The sequence below is a fragment of the Schistocerca serialis genome, chromosome 3 (assembly GCF_023864345.2).
Source record: "Schistocerca serialis cubense isolate TAMUIC-IGC-003099 chromosome 3, iqSchSeri2.2, whole genome shotgun sequence".
Lineage (NCBI taxonomy): Eukaryota > Metazoa > Arthropoda > Insecta > Orthoptera > Acrididae > Schistocerca > Schistocerca serialis.
Genome location: NC_064640.1, coordinates 172499329 through 172518257, shown reverse-complemented (window position 1 = coordinate 172518257; position 18929 = coordinate 172499329). Strand labels below are relative to the sequence as shown.

Genomic DNA, 18929 nt, shown 5'->3' with positions numbered 1-18929 from the left:
ATCCACTAATCAAGATGTACCAATAATCCCAGGCATATTATGAACTGTAATCACCATACGAAAATCTACCCGTCGCTCGTCAGCGTCAAATGGTGTGTAATGGCTGTGATTCGCAGAGAACTTAAGAAGAAAAAATTTCTCCAATCAAATCCAAAATCATGTAAAAATTTGCACAAGTGCCTGATATATTGCTAAGTTAATCCTTCGAATTATGTTGACAAACTGAGCAGCCGCACTGTCTCTCCTGAACTGCCCTGAGAATGTACGTTTTCTGCTTCCTCCATTACACAGACGGCTGCTTGTAACTGATTTACTTTGATCAAAATGGGACTGATAAAACAGTTTAGGATCATAAAATAAAAACTGCTCAAGTGTTGTTCAAAATCTGTTTCTGAGCAGTTTATAACTCATATTTTGAAACGTTTACTAAAATTGGACTTTTACATTTGCCTTCACGTGAGGCCTAATAAAACAAAATTGTCCCCATGGCTATAGACAGCCCTCTCTCGAGTTTTCTCGAATTCACTCGGATTCAAGACCGAATGAGTAGTTTGACATTTGTCGACGGAAATTACAGAAATATTACATTAGTGCAACTGCATAGATAGTAGTGATGGACAACACGAAACTGGCAAAGAATCGACGACGAGAATCTCCATTGACCCATTTCAGTACAGCTTTCTACAGTGTTGATTACTGTATAATAACTGAAAAGTGGGAAGGCTAATTGCTTTAGCCCTCCTTGTGAGTTCTTTCTAATCTATGTTCCACGCGAGTAATATGAAGAAGGCAGCAGATTATTCATAGTTCACTTACTGAAAGCAGAATCTGGAAATTTTCTGAGTAACTTTTTGTGAGACAAACGGTATATTTCTTCGTATCGCTGTTGGTTGAGATTTCAAACCTTGTTTTATACTCTGTCGGCAGTCAGACTAACCAACAACTATTCACACTTGCCTTCTTTGTATACTATGGATGTCAGCTTTCAGTCTGATACAATATTCAATCTAAGGCAGGCACTCAGATGTTTGTAAAGACCTTTTTTAACCACAAGATGCAGTTTTCTACCATAATACCAATAAATCTCAGCCTCACATTTGTTCTTACCTACAACTGAGCATACATGACTGTCCATCGTTGTATCTCCTCAAAGGTGTTTGTGTGACATGTATGAGTGTAGTTGTCCCTCATTGAGTCAGTTGTGAAAGAAAATTACATATTTTTGTGTTTCTTGAAGAGCACACAGTTATATTTCTCTTAACTAATAACCGTTCTCAAGGCTTCGTTCAGTTTCTTTCGAGTGTAACTAAATATTTGTATTTTTTCTATGTCCATTTACACTTCTGTGTATTAAGATCTTACAGCTCTCGAAGAATGAAATTACAGTGAAATCAGAACTTCAGTTGCTTACAGGCGTTGACAAATATCAACACGACAGGTGAAAATGCGTACCCCTACCGGGACTCGAACGTGGTAGCTCCTGCTTACATGGCAGACGCACTATCCGACTGAGTCACCCGACCGGGACTCGAACGTGGGAGCTCCTGCTTACATGGCAGACGCATTATCCTACTGAGTCACCGAGAACACAGAGGATAGTGCGACTGACGGGACTTATCTCTAGTACGCTCCCCGTGAGACCCACGTTTCCAACTTATTGTCCACACACTACGTTAGTAGTGCCCTGCTCATTATACTCATTACTTGCGGCTGTCAATCTACCGATTCCCGTAAGAGTTTGAGCAATGTGAGTGCATCCGCACTGAAGAAGGTCATTGTCCAGTAAGCCTTATCTATATGAAGATGGTATCTGTTCTTTCGGACATAACATTGGTGATCTTGCAGCTCTCGAAGAATGAAATTACAATGAAATCACATTTCACAAACTCTTACGGGAATCGGTAGATTGACTGCCGCAAATAATGAGTACAGTGAGCAGGGGCACTACAAATGTAGAGTGTGGACAGTAATTTGGAAATGTGGGTCTCACAAGCAGCATGCTAAGATAACTCCCTGCAGTCGCACTATCCTCTGTATCCACAGTGGCTCACAACCAGTCGGACAGAGCGTCTGTCAGGAACGGGAGATTCTAGGTTATAGCTGGCTGATTCCGGCGGGGTTTCGAGTCCTCCCTCGGGCATGGGTGTGTGTGTTTGTCCTTAGGATAATTTAGGTTAAGTAGTGCGTAAGCTTAGGTACTGATGACCTTAGCAGTTAAGTCCCATAAGATTTCACACACATTTGAACATTTTCAACTGTCCCCGTTCATACACTCCTGGAAATTGAAATAAGAACACCGTGAATTCATTGTCCCAGGAAGGGGAAACTTTATTGACACATTCCTGGGGTCAGATACATCACATGATCACACTGACAGAACCACAGGCACATAGACACAGGCAACAGAGCATGCACAATGTCGGCACTAGTACAGTGTATATCCACCTTTCGCAGCAATGCAGGCTGCTATTGTCCCATGGAGACGATCGTAGAGATGCTGGATGTAGTCCTGTGGAACGGCTTGCCATGCCATTTCCACCTGGCGCCTCAGTTGGACCAGCGTTCATACTGGACGTGCAGACCGCGTGAGACGACGCTTCATCCAGTCCCAAACATGCTCAATGGGGGACAGATCCGGAGATCTTGCTGGCCAGGGTAGTTGACTTACACCTTCTAGAGCACGTTGGGTGGCACGGGATACATGCGGACGTGCATTGTCCTGTTGGAACAGCAAGTTCCCTTGCCGGTCTAGGAATGGTAGAACGATGGGTTCGATGACGGTTTGGATGTACCGTGCACTATTCAGTGTCCCCTCGACGATCACCAGTGGTGTACGGCCAGTGTAGGAGATCGCTCCCCACACCATGATGCCGGGTGTTGGCCCTGTGTGCCTCGGTCGTATGCAGTCCTGATTGTGGCGCTCACCTGCACGGCGCCAAACACGCATACGACCATCATTGGCACCAAGGCAGAAGCGACTCTCATCGCTGAAGACGACACGTCTCCATTCGTCCCTCCATTCACGCCTGTCGCGACACCACTGGAGGCGGGCTGCACGATGTTGGGGCGTGAGCGGAAGACGGCCTAATGGTGTGCGGGACCGTAGCCCAGCTTCATGGAGACGGCTGCGAATGGTACTCGCCGATACCCCAGGAGCAACAGTGTCCCTAATTTGCTGGGAAGTGGCGGTGCGGTCCCCTACGGCACTGCGTAGGATCCTACGGTCTTGGCGTGCATCCGTGCGTCGCTGCGGTCCGGTCCCAGGTCGACGGGCACGTGCACCTTCCGCCGACCACTGGCGACAACATCGATGTACTGTGGAGACCTCACGCCCCACGTGTTGAGCAATTCGGCGGTACGTCCACCCGGCCTCTTGCATGCCCACTATATGCCCTCGCTCAAAGTCCGTCAACTGCACATACGGTTCACGTCCACGCTGTCGCGGCATGCTACCAGTATTAAAGACTGCGATGGAGCTCCGTATGCCACGGCAAACTGGCTGACACTGACGGCAGCGGTGCACAAATGCTGCGCAGCTAGCGCCATTCAGCGGCCAACACCGCGGTTCCTGGTGTGTCCGCTGTGCCGTGCGTGTGATCATTGCTTGTACAGCCCTCTCGCAGTGTCCGGAGCAAGTATGGTGGGTCTGACACACCGGTGTCAATGTGTTCTTTTTTCCATTTCCAGGAGTGTATTTGTCAACGCCTGTAAGCAGCTAAATGTCTGATTTCATTGTAATTTCACTCACTTCTGTGTGTTGCTTTTGCAGTGCAGAACTTCCAACCTCATCCTACTAAAAATTCGCCACGCAGGATGTCCGGGTTCTCCTGTTCGATGCACCATCTTTCCGCTTTGTGTTTCAGCACCAAAGAGGATCTGCAATATTTACAGGAAACATCTCCTAGAACGCAAGCATGTTCCGACGGGTTACGGTTTGGTGATAGGGTAATACTGACGAATATATAAACTAGAGAGATGAGAATGTGCCTACATTCAGGACGGTATATGCAGCTCTTCATATGGTTCAACCAGTATATTTGCCCATCTTCGACTACTGTGATGTCGGACAACAACATCCAAACAATGACGATCGCGGAGCGCTGACTTCATGACTAATTAATGCGACAGATTCTCAAAAACTTCATGTAGGTAATTATGCTCGATGAGACGTTGCCACTACCACACTTTATTTACAAAAACTAACTCCTCAATAACCTCATCCCAAATATCAGTCCATAATACGGGATCACTAGGTCAAAAATAGTTATGAGGTATCGGTTCTGTGCATCTAAATTACTTTTAGCCTGCCCTCATACCACAGATGTTCACGTCAAGTCTCTCTGTGCTGCAAGAATGCGGTTATGTAATAACCTACCTCGTGTTATCAGAGAAGTTATACACATCCTTAATTTACAGAACTTATGGATTATCTCTTGTATAACACTATTTGAGCCTTTGTAGCTCACTGTGAGCTTGAACATCACAATGTACAAACTCAAGATTGTTACTGAAAATATTTGACGTGCTATAACTCCCTGCCTCCATTTTCTTTCTCACTTTCTCTTTTATGTCGTTATTGCAGCAATGTGAATTTTCATTTTGTGTCGAAAACTTACCTGATCTGATTACATTCTTTGGTGATTACTTAAATTTGAAGTCTCTGTACAAATGACGACGAATCAGAGAAGTTTAAAATAGCACGGTGTCACAACATGTGGTTCTATAACGAAGGAAGCCATTATTTCTGCTAAAAGTGGAAATTTGTGTTCCAAATGGGAGATGTTTCAAGCGAGTATAATTTAAGTTGCTTCAAGCAGGATTGTGTGAGACACATTTGTCATTAAAATATTATTTTAAATTTGAATAATATGAGGTGTAGTATGTCCTACTCTTCTAGAAGTAGTTCTTAATGACAATGCTTTATGATTTTGTTGCATGTTTTTCGCATTTATTGCCTAAGAAAAGGCACATCTCTTGTCCACTGTTTAGGAATACATAAGAATCAAGTCATATAGTATGCAGCAAAACTGCAATAATTTGTGTCATATGAAATCATACATAATCCAGTTTGAGTCTGTAGTTCGATAAGATCACAATTTCACAAATAATACAAGTAACTGATTGTAGATGTTTCCTCAAATGTGCTTAGTGGGACCACTATACCATCTCTAAGATTTTATAGCAACTTTCATCGGCAGTGATTCCAGCCTGATTAATTTCTTTTACGTAAAAATTATAGCAATTTAACACAAAGTGTCGCGACTGTGAAATTACTATTTATATTAAAAAGTGCGTTTAAAAATAAAAACATATCTTGCTCAATTACTGTCCAGGTTTGTAGGTTTGCCCCGAGCATAAATAACATTTGTCTGTGTCTTGAAATTACTATTTTCGGTGCTAACGAAGTTCTAAGACTCTTTAGAATTCCCACTCTCTTACAGTTGTTTGTATCCTAATAATTAAAATTTTTCGAGAGTCTACATAACAGGCAGGATAACAAAATACCAGTTAAAAAAGTAGTATCAGTTATAGCAGTCGCAGTAGCAGTAGTCGTAGTAGTTCTTATTTATTCTTGGATCAGTTTAAACACTGTTGGTAGGTACATCGAACCATACATAGTCGTATTAACATATTACAAACAGAATTCCACTACAGTTATATTACAGTAGTATTCTAACTTACACATGTGAGGCAGAAAATGTCAGTTATAAAAGAGCAGTTATACATTGTGTTATAGTTTGCTTTAATATAAGTACTGGGTCATCAGATTACTAACACAACAATTAGATAACGCATAAATTTTATTTATACATAATGGAAATGTACTATGCCATTGATGTATAGAACAAGATAAGTATCAGAAGGTCCTACTCGAAGAAACGTTTTGCGATAAAAATTACTATATTTCTACATCTACATCTACATCTACATCTACATACATACTCCGCAATCCACCATACGGTGCGTGGCGGAGGGTACCTCGTACTACAACTAGCATCTTCTCTCCCGGTTCCACTCCCAAACAGATCGAGGGAAAAACGACTGCCTATATGCCTCTGTACCAGCCCTAATCCCTCTTATCTTATCTTTGTGGTCTTTCCGCGAAATGTAAGTTGGCGGCAGTAAAATTGTACTGCAGTCAGCCTCAAATGTTGGTTCTCTAAATTTCCCCAGTAGCAATTTACGAAAAGAACGCCTCCTTTCCTCTAGAGACTCCCACCCGAGTTCCTGAAGCATTTCCGTGACACTCGCGTGATGATCAAACCTACCAGTAGCAAATCTAGCAGCCCGCCTCTGAATTGCTTCTATGTCCTCCCTCAATCCGACCTGGTAGGGATCCCAAACGCTGGAGCAGTACTCAAGAATAGGTCGTATTAATGTTTTATAAGAGGTCTCCTTTACAGATGAACCACATCTTCCCAAAATTCTACCAATGAACCGAAGACGACTATCCGCCTTCCCCACAACTGCCATTATATGCTTGCCCCTCTTCATATCGCTCTGCAGTGTTACGCCCAAATATTTAATCGATGTGACTGTGTCAAGCGCTACACTACTAATGGAGTATTCAAACATTACAAGATACTTTTACCTATTCATCTGCATTAATTTACATTTATCTACATTTAGAGTTAGCTGCCATTCTTTTCACCAATCACAAATCCGGTCCAAGTCATCTTGTATCCTCCTAGAGTCGCTCAACGACGACACATTCCCGTACACCACAGCATCACCAGAAAACAGTCGCACATTGCTACTCACCCTATCCAAAAGATCATTTATGTGGATAGAAAACAACAGTGGACCTACCACACTTCCCTGGGGCATTCCAAATGATACCCTCATCTCAGTTTAACACTCACCATCGAGGACAACGTACTGGGTTCTATTACTTAAGAAGTCTTCGAGCCACTCACATATTTGGGAACCAATCCCATATGGTCGAAACTTAGTTAGGAGTCTGCAGTGGGGCACCGAGTCAAACGCTTTCCTGAAGTCAAGGAATATGGCATCCGTTTGATACCCTTCACCCATGCTTCGCAAGATATCATGTGAAAAAAGGGCGACTTGCGTTTCGCAGGAGCGCTGCTTTCTAAAGCCGTGCTGATGCATGGACAGCAACCTCTCTGTCTCAAGGAAATTCATTATATTCGAACTGAGAATATGTTAGAGAATCCTGGAACAAACCGATATTAAGGATATTGGTCTGTAATTTTGAGGATCCGTCCTTCTAGCCTTCTTATATACAGGCGTCACCTGCGCTTTTTTCCAGTCGCTCGGGACTTTACGTTGAGCAAGAGATTCGCGATAAATGCAAACTAAGTAAGGAGCCAATGCAGTAGAGTACTCTCTGTAAAATCGACCTGGAATCCCATCAGGACCTGGCGATTTATTTATTTTCAACCCATTCAGCTGCTTCACAACTTCAGGTATGTCTATCACTATGTCCTCCATACGGGAATCTGTACGAGACTCAAACGGCGGTATGTTTGTACGACCCTCCTGCGTGAAAGATTTCTTGAATGCTAAATTTAAAATTTCAGCTTTCGTTTTGTTGTCTTCCGTTGCCAGGCCAGAATGATGAGTGAGTGACTGGATGGAAGCCTTCGACTCGCTTACCGATTTTACGTAAGACCAAAATTTCCTTGGGTTTTCAGCAAGATCTTTTGCAAAGGTATGATGGTGGTAGTGGTTGAATGCTTCGCGCATCGCTCTTTTTACAGCAGAACGAATCTCCACTAACATTTGCCTGTCCTCATTCTCCCGATCTTTGTTGTACCGCGAGTGCAACTGCCTTTGCTTCCTGAGCATTCTCCGAATTGCGCTGTTAAACCACGGTGGGTCTTTTCCGACCGTAACCCACTTTCCTCAGTCACACACAAAATTATTAATGAGTGTGATAATAAATAATTTTAATACACTATGTGACTTAAAGTATCCGGACACCTGGCTGAAAATCACTTACAAGTTTGTGGCGCCCTCCATCGGTAATGGTGGAATTCAATACGGTGTGGTCCATCCTTAGCCTTGATGACAGCTCCCACTCTCGCAGGCATACGTTCAGTCAGGTGCTGGAAGGTTTGTTGGGGAATGGCAGCCCATTCGTCAAGGAGTCCCGCACTGAGAAGAGTTATCGATGTCGGTCGGTGAGACCTGGCACGAAGTCGGCGTTCCAAAACATCCCAAAGGTGTTCATAGGATGCAGGTCAGGAGTCTGTGCAGACCGGTCCATTACAGGGATGTTATTGTCGTGCAACCACTCCGCCACAGGCCGTGCATTTTGAACAGGTGCTCGATCGTGTTGAAAGATGCAATCGCCATCCTCGAATTGCTCTTCAACAGTGGGAAGCAAGAAGGTGCTTAAAACTTCAATGTAAGCCTGTGTTGTGATAGTGCCACACAAAACAACAAGGGGTGCAAGCCCCCTCCATCAGAAACACGACCACACCATAACACCACCGCCTCCAAGTTTTACCGTTGGCACTACACACGCTGACAGATAACGTTCACCGGGCATTCGCCATACCCACACACTACCATCGGATCGACAGATTGTGTATCGTGATTCGTCACTCCACAAAACCTTTTTCCACTGTTCAATCGTCAAATGTTTACCCTCCTTACAGTAAGTGAGGCGTCGTTTGGCATTTAGCGGCGTGATGTGTGGCTTATGAGCAGCCGCTCGACCATGAAATCCAGGTTTTCTCACCTCCCGCCTAACTGCCATAGTTCTTGCAGTGGAGCCCGATGCTGTTAGGAATTCCTGTGTGATTCTCTGGATAGTTGTCCGTTTATTACACATTACTACCGTCTTCAACTGTCGGCGGTCTCTGTCAGTCAACAGACGAGGTGGGCTTGTACGCTCTTGTGCTGTACGTGTTCCTTCACGTTTCCACTTCGCTATCACATCGGAAACAGTTGACATAGGGATGTTTAGGAGTGTGGATATCTCGCGTACAAACGTGTGACGCAAGTGACACGTTCGAGGTCCGTGAGTTCTGCTGAGCGACCCATTCTGTTCTCTCACGATGTCTAATGACTACTGAGGACGCTGATATGGAGTACCTGGCAGTAGGTGGCAGCACAATGTGCCTAATATGAAAAACGTAAGTTTTTGGGGGTGTCCGTGTACTTTTGATCGCACAGTGTACACGGCCTGTACTTCTCAGGGGCACTTACCATGAGACAGTTCGAATTTTCTGTACATACATGTGAATGGAATTTACTGGCTTCAAACATTCCAAGGTGCTGCCATTGTGCTCTAGACACAATGGAGTATGGGTTTCCGAATCGGAGAGCGTTGAGGACACTATGCCCACATGAAGTCGCCACAGTTCAGCAACATGGGCAGGTCTACAGAGACGGCGCTGTCGTTCATGAGAATGAACACCTTGAGCACAGGACAATTCAATATACGAATAAAATGATCGGCAACTACGGTATATCGACATCCGCAGGTGAGTAGTTGGTGCTGCTGACTGCCATGCAGAGGAGCCAGGTTCGATTCCCGCTACTGCCAAGGATTTTTGCTTCGTGCAAGGACTGGAACGGGCGAAAGCAGACTCGTGATGTCAGTTGTGCACGTACTTGACCGAGCAGTAGCTGCGCCCCCTCCACGAAAACTGACAACGGCTGTGAGAGCGGTGTGCAGACCCCACGCTCCTTCATACCGCATTCAGTGACGCCATTGGAAGGGGATGAAACAGCGTTAGTTCGGTACCGATGGTCCCACCAGTGCGGAGTTTACCTTTACCATCAACATACACTGAAGCGCCAAAGAAACTTGTATAGGTTTGCGTATTCAAATACAGAGATCTGTAAACAAGCAGAATACGACTCTGCGGTCGACAACGCCTATATAAGACAACAAGTGTTCGGTGCAATTGTCAGATTGGTAACTGTTGCTACAATGGCAGGTTATCAAGATTTAAGTGAGTTTGAACATGGTGTTATAGTCGGCGCACGAGCGAGGGGGCTCATAATCTCTGAGGTAGCGATGAAGTACGACCATTTCGCAAATGTACCGTGAATATCAGGAATCCTGTAAATCATCAAATTTCCAACATCGCCGCAGCCGGAAGAAGATCATGCAAAAACGGGACCAACGACGACTGAAGCGAATCGTTCAACGTGACAGAACTGCAAGCCTTCCACAGATTGCTGCAGATTTCATTGCTGAACCATCAACAAGTGTCAGCGTCCGAACCATTCAACAAAACAACGTCGATATGGGCTTTCGGTGGTGGTGGTGATTAGTGTTTAACGTCCCGTCGACAACGAGGTCATTAGAGACGGAAGGGCTTTCGGAGACGAAGGCACACTAGTGCACCCTTGATGACTGCACGACACAAAGATTTACGCCTCGCCTGGGCTCGTCAACACCGACATTGGATTGTTGATGACGGGAAACACGTTGCCTGTTCGAACCAGTCTCGTTTCAAATTGTATCGAGCGGATGGACGTATACGGCTATGGAGACAACCTCACGAATCCATGGGCCCTGCATGTCAGCAGGGGACTGTTGAAGCTGCTGGAAGCTCTGTAATGGTGTGGGGCGTGTGCACTTTGAGTGATACGGGACCCCTGATACGTCTACATACGACTCTGATGTCAAGTGACACGTGCGTAAGCATCCTGTCTGAGCATCTGCGTTCATTCATGTCCATTGTGCATTCCGACTGACCTGGGCAATTTCAGCAGGTTAGTGCGTCACCCCACACCTCCATAATTGCTACATAGTGGCTCCAGGAACAGTCGTCTGAGTTTAAACACTTCCGCTGGCCACGAGACTCCTAAGACACGAACTTTATTGAGCATATCTTCGATGGCTTGCAACGTGCTGTTTAGAAGAGGTCTTCAGCCCCTCGTACTCTCACGGATTTATGGACGGCCCTGTAGGACTCATGGTGTTAATTCCCTCTAGCACTACCTCAGACATTAGCCGAATCCATGTTACGTCATGTTGCGGCACTTCTGCGTGTTTTCTGGTGACCTACACTACAGGTGTACCAGTTTCTTTGGCTCTTCACTGTATATCTCCGCCCGGTAACAGATTCTCCATTGAAGATGCACACCGGAATTCTAGCACCAGTGGTAATACGTGATAGACTATTACCATTGTCACTTTCCTGTAAGTCTATGACACGGTAACGTGCTTTATGATATCTAATAGCCATTGGTCTAAATCTCTTGTTGTTTTAAAACTGTATTTATATTAAGTTGTCCAACCGCTGCCTCAGAAACCCATTCGCGGTGTTCATCACCATTTCAATCTAGTTCATCGGTAGACTGGATCCTGTGGGACGCACAGACGAATTCGCCACCATAAAATTGAATATGGGTACCTGTTGAATAACTGAAGTACTTGCAATTTATGATGCAGTATTGAGCCTTTCATATAAATTTGCTATGAACCTATCATTTCGTTATGTTGAATAGTTGACGCTACGTACATTGAACACGCGGACATATGACATATCTAATACTTCCTCCTGTCGTAAGATTATATTATTGCAATTCACAACTCGCAGATGTTGTGACACTACACCTACTCTTCACTGAAAACCTATACTATCACGATTATTATCACTTAAATGATTAATTTTAGCCATCTTCAGACAGAGCTGTATACTGTTCGAAGCGTTATTACACTACAATGTATTCCGTCTGTCTTCGATACCTCCTGTGATCGTGCCCGACAGGTTAGGTAGAAGATTTCCGTGGCGAGTGAGACAGATTGTCGGTCCACGTAATTTACTAGTAACTCCATAACCATAAGCCACTGAAACGAAGCGTTAATATAAAAATACCATTGTTCCCTCAAATTTGTCAAATAGTGCATTTGTACTTGTTGTTGTGGTCTTCAGTCCTGAGACTGGTTTGATGTAGCTCTCCATGCTACTCTATCCTGTGCAAGCTTCTTCATCTCCCAATACTTACTGCAACCTACGTCCTTTTGAATCTGCTTAGTGTATTCATCTCTTGGTCTCCCTCTACGATTTTTACCCTCCACACTGCCCTCCAATGCTAAATTTGTGATCCCTTGATGCCTCAGAACATGTCCTACCAACCGGTCCCTTCTTCTTGTCAAGTTGTGCCACAAACTCCTCTTCTCCCCAATTCTATTCAATACCTCCTCATTAGTTATGTGATCTACCCATCTAATCTTCAGCATTCTTCTGTACTTACTGTGCTCAGTATGGGGCGTCACCTCTCTGGTAACAATACAGCTTGACAACGACAGGACATACTGTGAACGATTCCATCAGTTCCATGTTGAGGCAACATCTACATCTACGTGATTACTCTGCTATTCACAGTAAAGTACCTGGCAGAGGGTTCAATGAACCACCTTCAAGCTGTCTCTCTACCGTTCCACTCTCGAACGGCGTGCGGGAAACACGAGCATTTAAAGTTTTCTGTGTGAGCTCTGATTTGTCTTATTTTATCGTGATGATCATTTCTCCCTATGTAGGTGGGTGTCAACAGAATGTTTTCGCAATCGGAGGAGAAAACTGGTGATTGAATTTTCATGAGAAGATCCCGTCCAAACGAAAAACGCCTTTGTCTTAATGATTGCCACTCCAATTCACGTATCGTGTCTGTGACACTATCTCCCCTATTTCGCTATAATACAAAACGAGCAGCCCTTCTTTTTCGATGTCATCCGTCAGTCCCACCTGATGCGGATCCCACGCCGTACAGCAATACTCCAGAATATGGCGGATAAGCTTGGTGTAAGCAGTCTCTTTAGTAGACCTGTTGCTCCTTCTAAGTGTTCTAAAAATGAACCGCAGTCTCAGGTTTGCTCTACTCAAAACATTATCTGTGTGATCGTTACAATTTAAGTTATTTGTAATTATAATACCTAAGTACTTAGTTGAATTTACAGCCTTCAGATTTGTGTGACTTATCGTGTAATTGAAATTTAGCGGATTTCTTTTAGTACTCATGTGAATAACTTCACACTTTTCTTTATTCAGGGTCAATTACAACTTTTCGCACCATAAAGATATCTTACCTAATCATTTTACAATTGGTTTTGGTCATCTGATGACTTTACAAGACGGTAAAAGACAGTATCATCTGCAAACACTCTAATAGTGCTACTCAGATTGTCTCCTATATCGTTAATATAGATCAGGAGCAATAGAGTGATTATAACACTTCCTTGCGGAACGCCGGATATTACTTCTGGTTTACTCTATGACTTTCCGTCTATTACCGTGATCTTTCTGACAGGAAATCACGAATCCAGTCGCACGACTGAGGCGATATTCCATAAGCACAACCGAGCGAGGTGGTGCAGTGGTTAGCACACTGGACTCGCATTCGGGAGGACGACGGTTCAATCCCGTCTCCGGCCATCCTGATTTAGGTTTTCCGTGATTTCCCTAAATCGTTTCAGGCAAATGCCGGGATGGTTCCTTTGAAAGGGCACGGCCGATTTCCTTCCCACTCCTTCCCTAACCCGAGCTTGCGATCCGTCTCTAATGACCTCGTTGTCGACGGGACGTTAAACACTAACCACCACCACCACCACCACCATAAGCACGCAGTTTGGTTAGAAGAGGCTTATGAGGAACGGTGTCTAAAGCCTTCTGTAAATCTAAAAATTTGGGATCAATTTCACATACCCCGTGGATAACACTCATTACTTTGTGAGTGTAAAGAGCTAGTTGTGTTCCTGAATAAGGGCTGACTATGTGTCAATAAATCGTTTTCTTCGAGGTGATTCATAATGTTCGAACACAGTTTATGTTCCAAAACCCTTCTGATAATCGACGTTAGTGATATGGGTCTGTAATTCAGCGGATTGTAACTATTTCCCTTTTTGGGTATTGGTGTGACTAGAGCAATTTTCTAGTCTTTACGTACGAAGCTTTCTGTGAGCGAGCGTCCATTTTTCCTGCAGAGCTGCTTGCAAGTCTTGGAGTGTGGTTAGTGGATGTTGACATGATGCAACCAGTCTCCCTAGTGCATGCCAGACATGCACTATGGGATCCAAATCGAGAGAGCAAGTCAGCCACGCCGTGTGTGCAATACCTTCCGTTTTTCATTAAAACATCAGCCATCCATGCTCTAGGAGGTGACGCATTATCGTCCATCAATACGAAGTTTGGGTCAAGAGCACATCACAACAAACGCCCATGAGGCCTCAAGCTATTTTCACGATATCTGACAACACTTAAACCTTGCTGATTCACCCGACCAGTTACCTGACGAAGTGTTTGAGTTGTCAACATAATCCCTATGCACACCATTGGGGATCCTCCACGATATAGGTCTCTTTCCAGAATGTTTGGGTCCCGACATCGTGTCCGACGTTCCCTCCAGATGCAAATCTGATGAGAATCATTCTCCAAACCATATCCGAAAACATCTATGAATAGCTCATTGGCCACGTCTTCGACTGTCCAGGTGGAATGTTGACGACTCCACTCTGGACGTTTCCTTCTGTAAAGAAGCGTCACAGGCATACATACAGCAGGTCTGCGACAATAAAGGCCACTCCGCCGAAGCCTTCTGTACACCGTTTGCCACGATATAAAACATCCAGTGGATGCCAGGTCAGACGCTAGTTGGCGTGCAGTAGTAAGGCAGTACCGCAGTGCCCTTACAGTCAAATAACGGTCTTCTCCTTCTGACATCACATGTGGTCGGCCCTGCCCTGGTCTTCCGGATACAGTTTCGGTCTCTATAAACTGTCACCACGTGCGATAAACAACAGAACGATTCACATTAAGCCATCGGATTACATCATTTTGCGACTCTTCTGCTTCCATTCTTCCTATAGCCCTTCACCGCAGAGATTCTGTTAAGTGTCTTCTCTGTGTCATACTGAATTGTCTGTGACTCTGTACTCAGCGACTGTGGATGCGGGACTATTCGCTAAACACTGCTCCGCTTGGTCCGTTGACCGGAATGCCATCTTCGGTGTAGAACACGATCGCACGGACATCTGTTGACAATTTGTATGATTATATCATGAATTAGATGCAGGACAGGGAAATAACGGTTTGTTGCTTTAATTTTGGACAGCAATGTAGTTAATTCTAGACAATATAGAGCATAAAGTTACAGGACTCTTCAAGCCCATTAGAAGAAACGAGAAGAGAAATTTTCGAACAAATATATTTTGCTCGGTAAGTTATTAAAATCGAGAAAGGGAACGGGATAGAAATAAGCAGCAGCACTGCTATATCACGTAGAGGTATTCGGACAGCCGCAAAAGTATGCTGTATTGAGTTTCACTTTGAGACAGTGTACTGTATATCCGGGATAACAACAAACGTCCGTAGTCAAATTTACAGCGCGGGGCATAAGTAAACGGGTCGACCGGGAACGACTAATTACAGGAGCCGCAACCAATTAAACACATCAAATACGCATTTCGGAATCGGAACTGCAATTAAGGCCCATTACTACACAGAAACGAGAAAACTGGAAACTCGTTGTTAGCAGGTACCGCCGTGAGTGCTATTTGCGCGGTTTTCCTGCCCCTTCTTTTGGAATGCTGGTAAGGGTCACGGTTATTGTTTTTATCCAGCTTCTAAACGACAGTCAAATTATCCTCTTTGTATTATACGAAGTAGAATGGAATAAATACGAGTGGTGATCCATATTAGCTGAAACATTTGTGAAGGAAGTTTTAATTGCAATAAACGTGAAAATCACATTCCTACCATTATTTTCTGGATGTTATCCGAGAAAGAATTATAAATCTAATTATGTGAATAATTGCCTGTACACATCGGTGTTATAACTCTCTCTAAATGCGTACAGTCGCAATAATATCAGCAGTAAAATAAGAGAAGAATAATTTTGGGTTTCACGCTACTTCAGTATGTAAGTACGTTTCTGCGAAGACACTTGAAATGGAATACGCAATAATATCAGCAGTAAAATAAGAGAAGAATAATTCTGGGTTTCACGCTACTTCAGTACGTAAGTACGTTTCTGCGAAGACACTTGAAATGGAATACGCAAGAGACAAGCAAAGCAATACCAACAAACACATAATATTTCTTTTTTCAAATAGTGATGAACAGATGACTTCAAATACTGACATTCTGTCAGATTTAAATACGAAATTTGTCCTTGCATTCCAAAATAATTTAACCATGTCGTCGATGCTATGAATTTTGTTGTATTTTCATTACGAAGAGGAATGGTGGAAAATTTCATGTGGCTGCACACGGTCCTTAGCTCCAAAGCAAAGATATCCCCGTCATAGTGGCTTTTACAGATTGAAACTTCTCAATGTGAGTCGCTTCATTGTGTCTATTGAGCTGCTTTCAGCCTTTCTATACTTATTTGCACCTCTGCTGGTCGGTACATCCGTGCTTTCCATTCTGAGGAGAAAGATGAGCAGTACAGTGTTCCATGAAACAGCTACGGTGATACATCAATAGAAAAATATTGTCATTTCTCAATGTAAGCTTTACATTTCGTACACCTATATGTATACTAAGTATACATATAGTCCTGTATTTGGTTTTTCCATTTGTTTACTACTTTCCATTCCATGTCTTGCCTGCTAGAGAGAGTGTGTGAGACTGTCCTTATTTAATGCTTCCATATACTCTGATTCTTGGGCAGGGATTCCTTGAGTGGTAGTGGTAGTTTAGAAGCTGTTGTATAGAGACTATGTAACTTCCGCTGGGCCAAATACACGTTAGGGCAGACTGGTCAGCAGCTCTTTCATAAGCTGGCACGGGTAGCCGGAAAGTATTTTCTCTTTCCCTTTCCGCAACTTCTTGGGGACCTCTGTCTGGACTCTGTACTGTTCTAACACTACATGTAGTGCCAGTCAAGGAACGGCTAATAGGATGCCCTAAAAAAAAGGAAACACGGAACTCATGAAATGAATTTAAAATTGAGAATGGAAAAAGAGTTCTAACCCGACGAACAAACATACACACACTTAATGCATTCATATATAAAAGATTCACACTAACTAAAGCGAGAAATAGGTCGTACAAATCATTCTCCCTAATTGTAGTCAGTCCACCGTGCGGGCTTTCAATACTAAAATAATGAAATGGTGGTGGTTGTAGCCCTCAACTACGTACCCTCCGACTCAGAGTTGCAATATTAAACGTTTATACTGGTTTCGTTGTCTAGGGGCTGGGATTCGTAGTTTCCACATTACAGGCCAAATACTGCTGAGTCTACAGTATACGATAAGAATACACGCATTAATCGAATGGTCGAAGGTTTCTATCACTCGGCAAATTGCGAATTATGAATATAACATATAAATTTATAAATGAAATGGCTCTGAGCACTATGGGACTTAACATCTGTGGTCATCAGTCCCCTAGAACTTAGAACTAGTTAAACCTAACTAACATAAGGACATCACACACATCCATGCCCGAGGCAGGATTCGAACCTGCGACCGTAGCAAATTTATAAATGAAAGATTGCAATTAAATAAAATGGTAGGTACTATCTTAACGACTTTAAATGATGAATACGATAGTAAAAGTACTTTTGAGAATGCGGTATATTTCTGCAGAACACTTATTGGTGTCGATGGTCCAGCAATTAAATAAAATATAAGTTGAATAACAGAGAAACAATAGATTCCTACTGCACGTAATTAGTTATGAACAACAACATAGCTTGCGAGATATTCACTACTAAACGCACACTATGTCTTCACTGTAGAGGCCACGGAAATATCACAAGTGCACAAATCAGCACTAAGAAATGTTTCTACCTGCCGCGACCACGCGCAAACCGCTCCACACTCTCCAAGTCCCTCTCGCTACTCGGCGTCCGTCGCGCCGTCGCGTCCAGCACTTCCCGTGTCGTGTCCCGTATCGCCCGTGTCCTGTGCCGTCCTGCCCAGAACTCCCTCGTGTCCTCTCCGGAAACCATGCTCTTCTCCCACTTCCATCCAGTCTCCCCATTCACGAGCGCTGTGATTGGCTAGAGCGCTCCGGCCGTAGAACAAAAGGTAGGCCAGTAGTCTAATGTCTCTGTGCTTTCTAAAACACAGTAAATATTTAACCAATTTCTTCATGAATAGTATACACCGAATATAAACAAAGACATGGATAAATAAATATACAGAGGGGTCCATAAAAATGTATCCAGTGTTTAAAAGTCCACAACTTGAAAACTAATCGACGGAATTGTCTCATTTATGGTGAAAGTGTAGCTGAAAGTCAACCTTGAAGATATCACTGTAGGTGTTCGAAATGGTCACCATTAACATCCACACACAAACGATGCCGCCGAACTGCAGCACGAACTACTGACTGCAACGTGTTCAGTTGGATATTTGCGCATGAATGTACGATGGATTCTCGAAGTTCATCCAATGTGCGTGGTTTTTGTGTATTAACGACGTCCTTTAGTATTTACCACAGGTAAAAGTCCAGAAGAGTTAGGTCTGCGGAACGTGGTGGATACTCCACAGCACTTCTGCGGCCTATCCAAATTCCTGGTAGATTTTCGTCGAGATACGTCCTAACACGATTTTGGTTGTGGGCTGGAGCACCATCTTGTTGAAAGTAAACTCTTCCGTCTCCATACAAGTCTCGGATGGCAGGTAAAATGGATGTCTGAAGCTTCTGAAGGTACACCTCACCGGTAACAGTGCCGTCAAAGAAGAATGGCCCAATCAAGCCCCGGTAAGACAACCCACACCACACATTTACTCCTTGCAAATTCACGGCTTTTTCTACATGGACGTTCGGATTTTCGGCGGCCCAGTAGATGTAATTGTGGCGGTTTACTGTACCATTGAGTTTGAACTGTGCCTCATCAGACCACACAATCATCTCTGCAAACTCTTCATCGTTGCGCACCATGTTAGTAAACCACTCGCAGTACTCTATTCTACAATCTGGGTCGTCCTCGTTCTTTGCGTGTAGCAATCGTGGGATGTAGCACCTCTACTTTGCTGTCTTCAA

At 43.8% G+C, this 18929-nt stretch overlaps 1 protein-coding gene and 1 non-coding gene across 2 annotated transcripts in view; both read left to right on the top strand.

Moving 5' to 3' along the window:
• Positions 1-18929, top strand: part of LOC126470735 (uncharacterized) — an 803331-nt gene that overhangs the window by 47243 nt on the left and 737159 nt on the right. The window lies entirely within an intron of this gene.
• On the top strand, positions 13295-13367 carry Trnaa-cgc (transfer RNA alanine (anticodon CGC)). The gene has a single exon. It is a non-coding gene; the product is annotated as a tRNA-Ala (tRNA).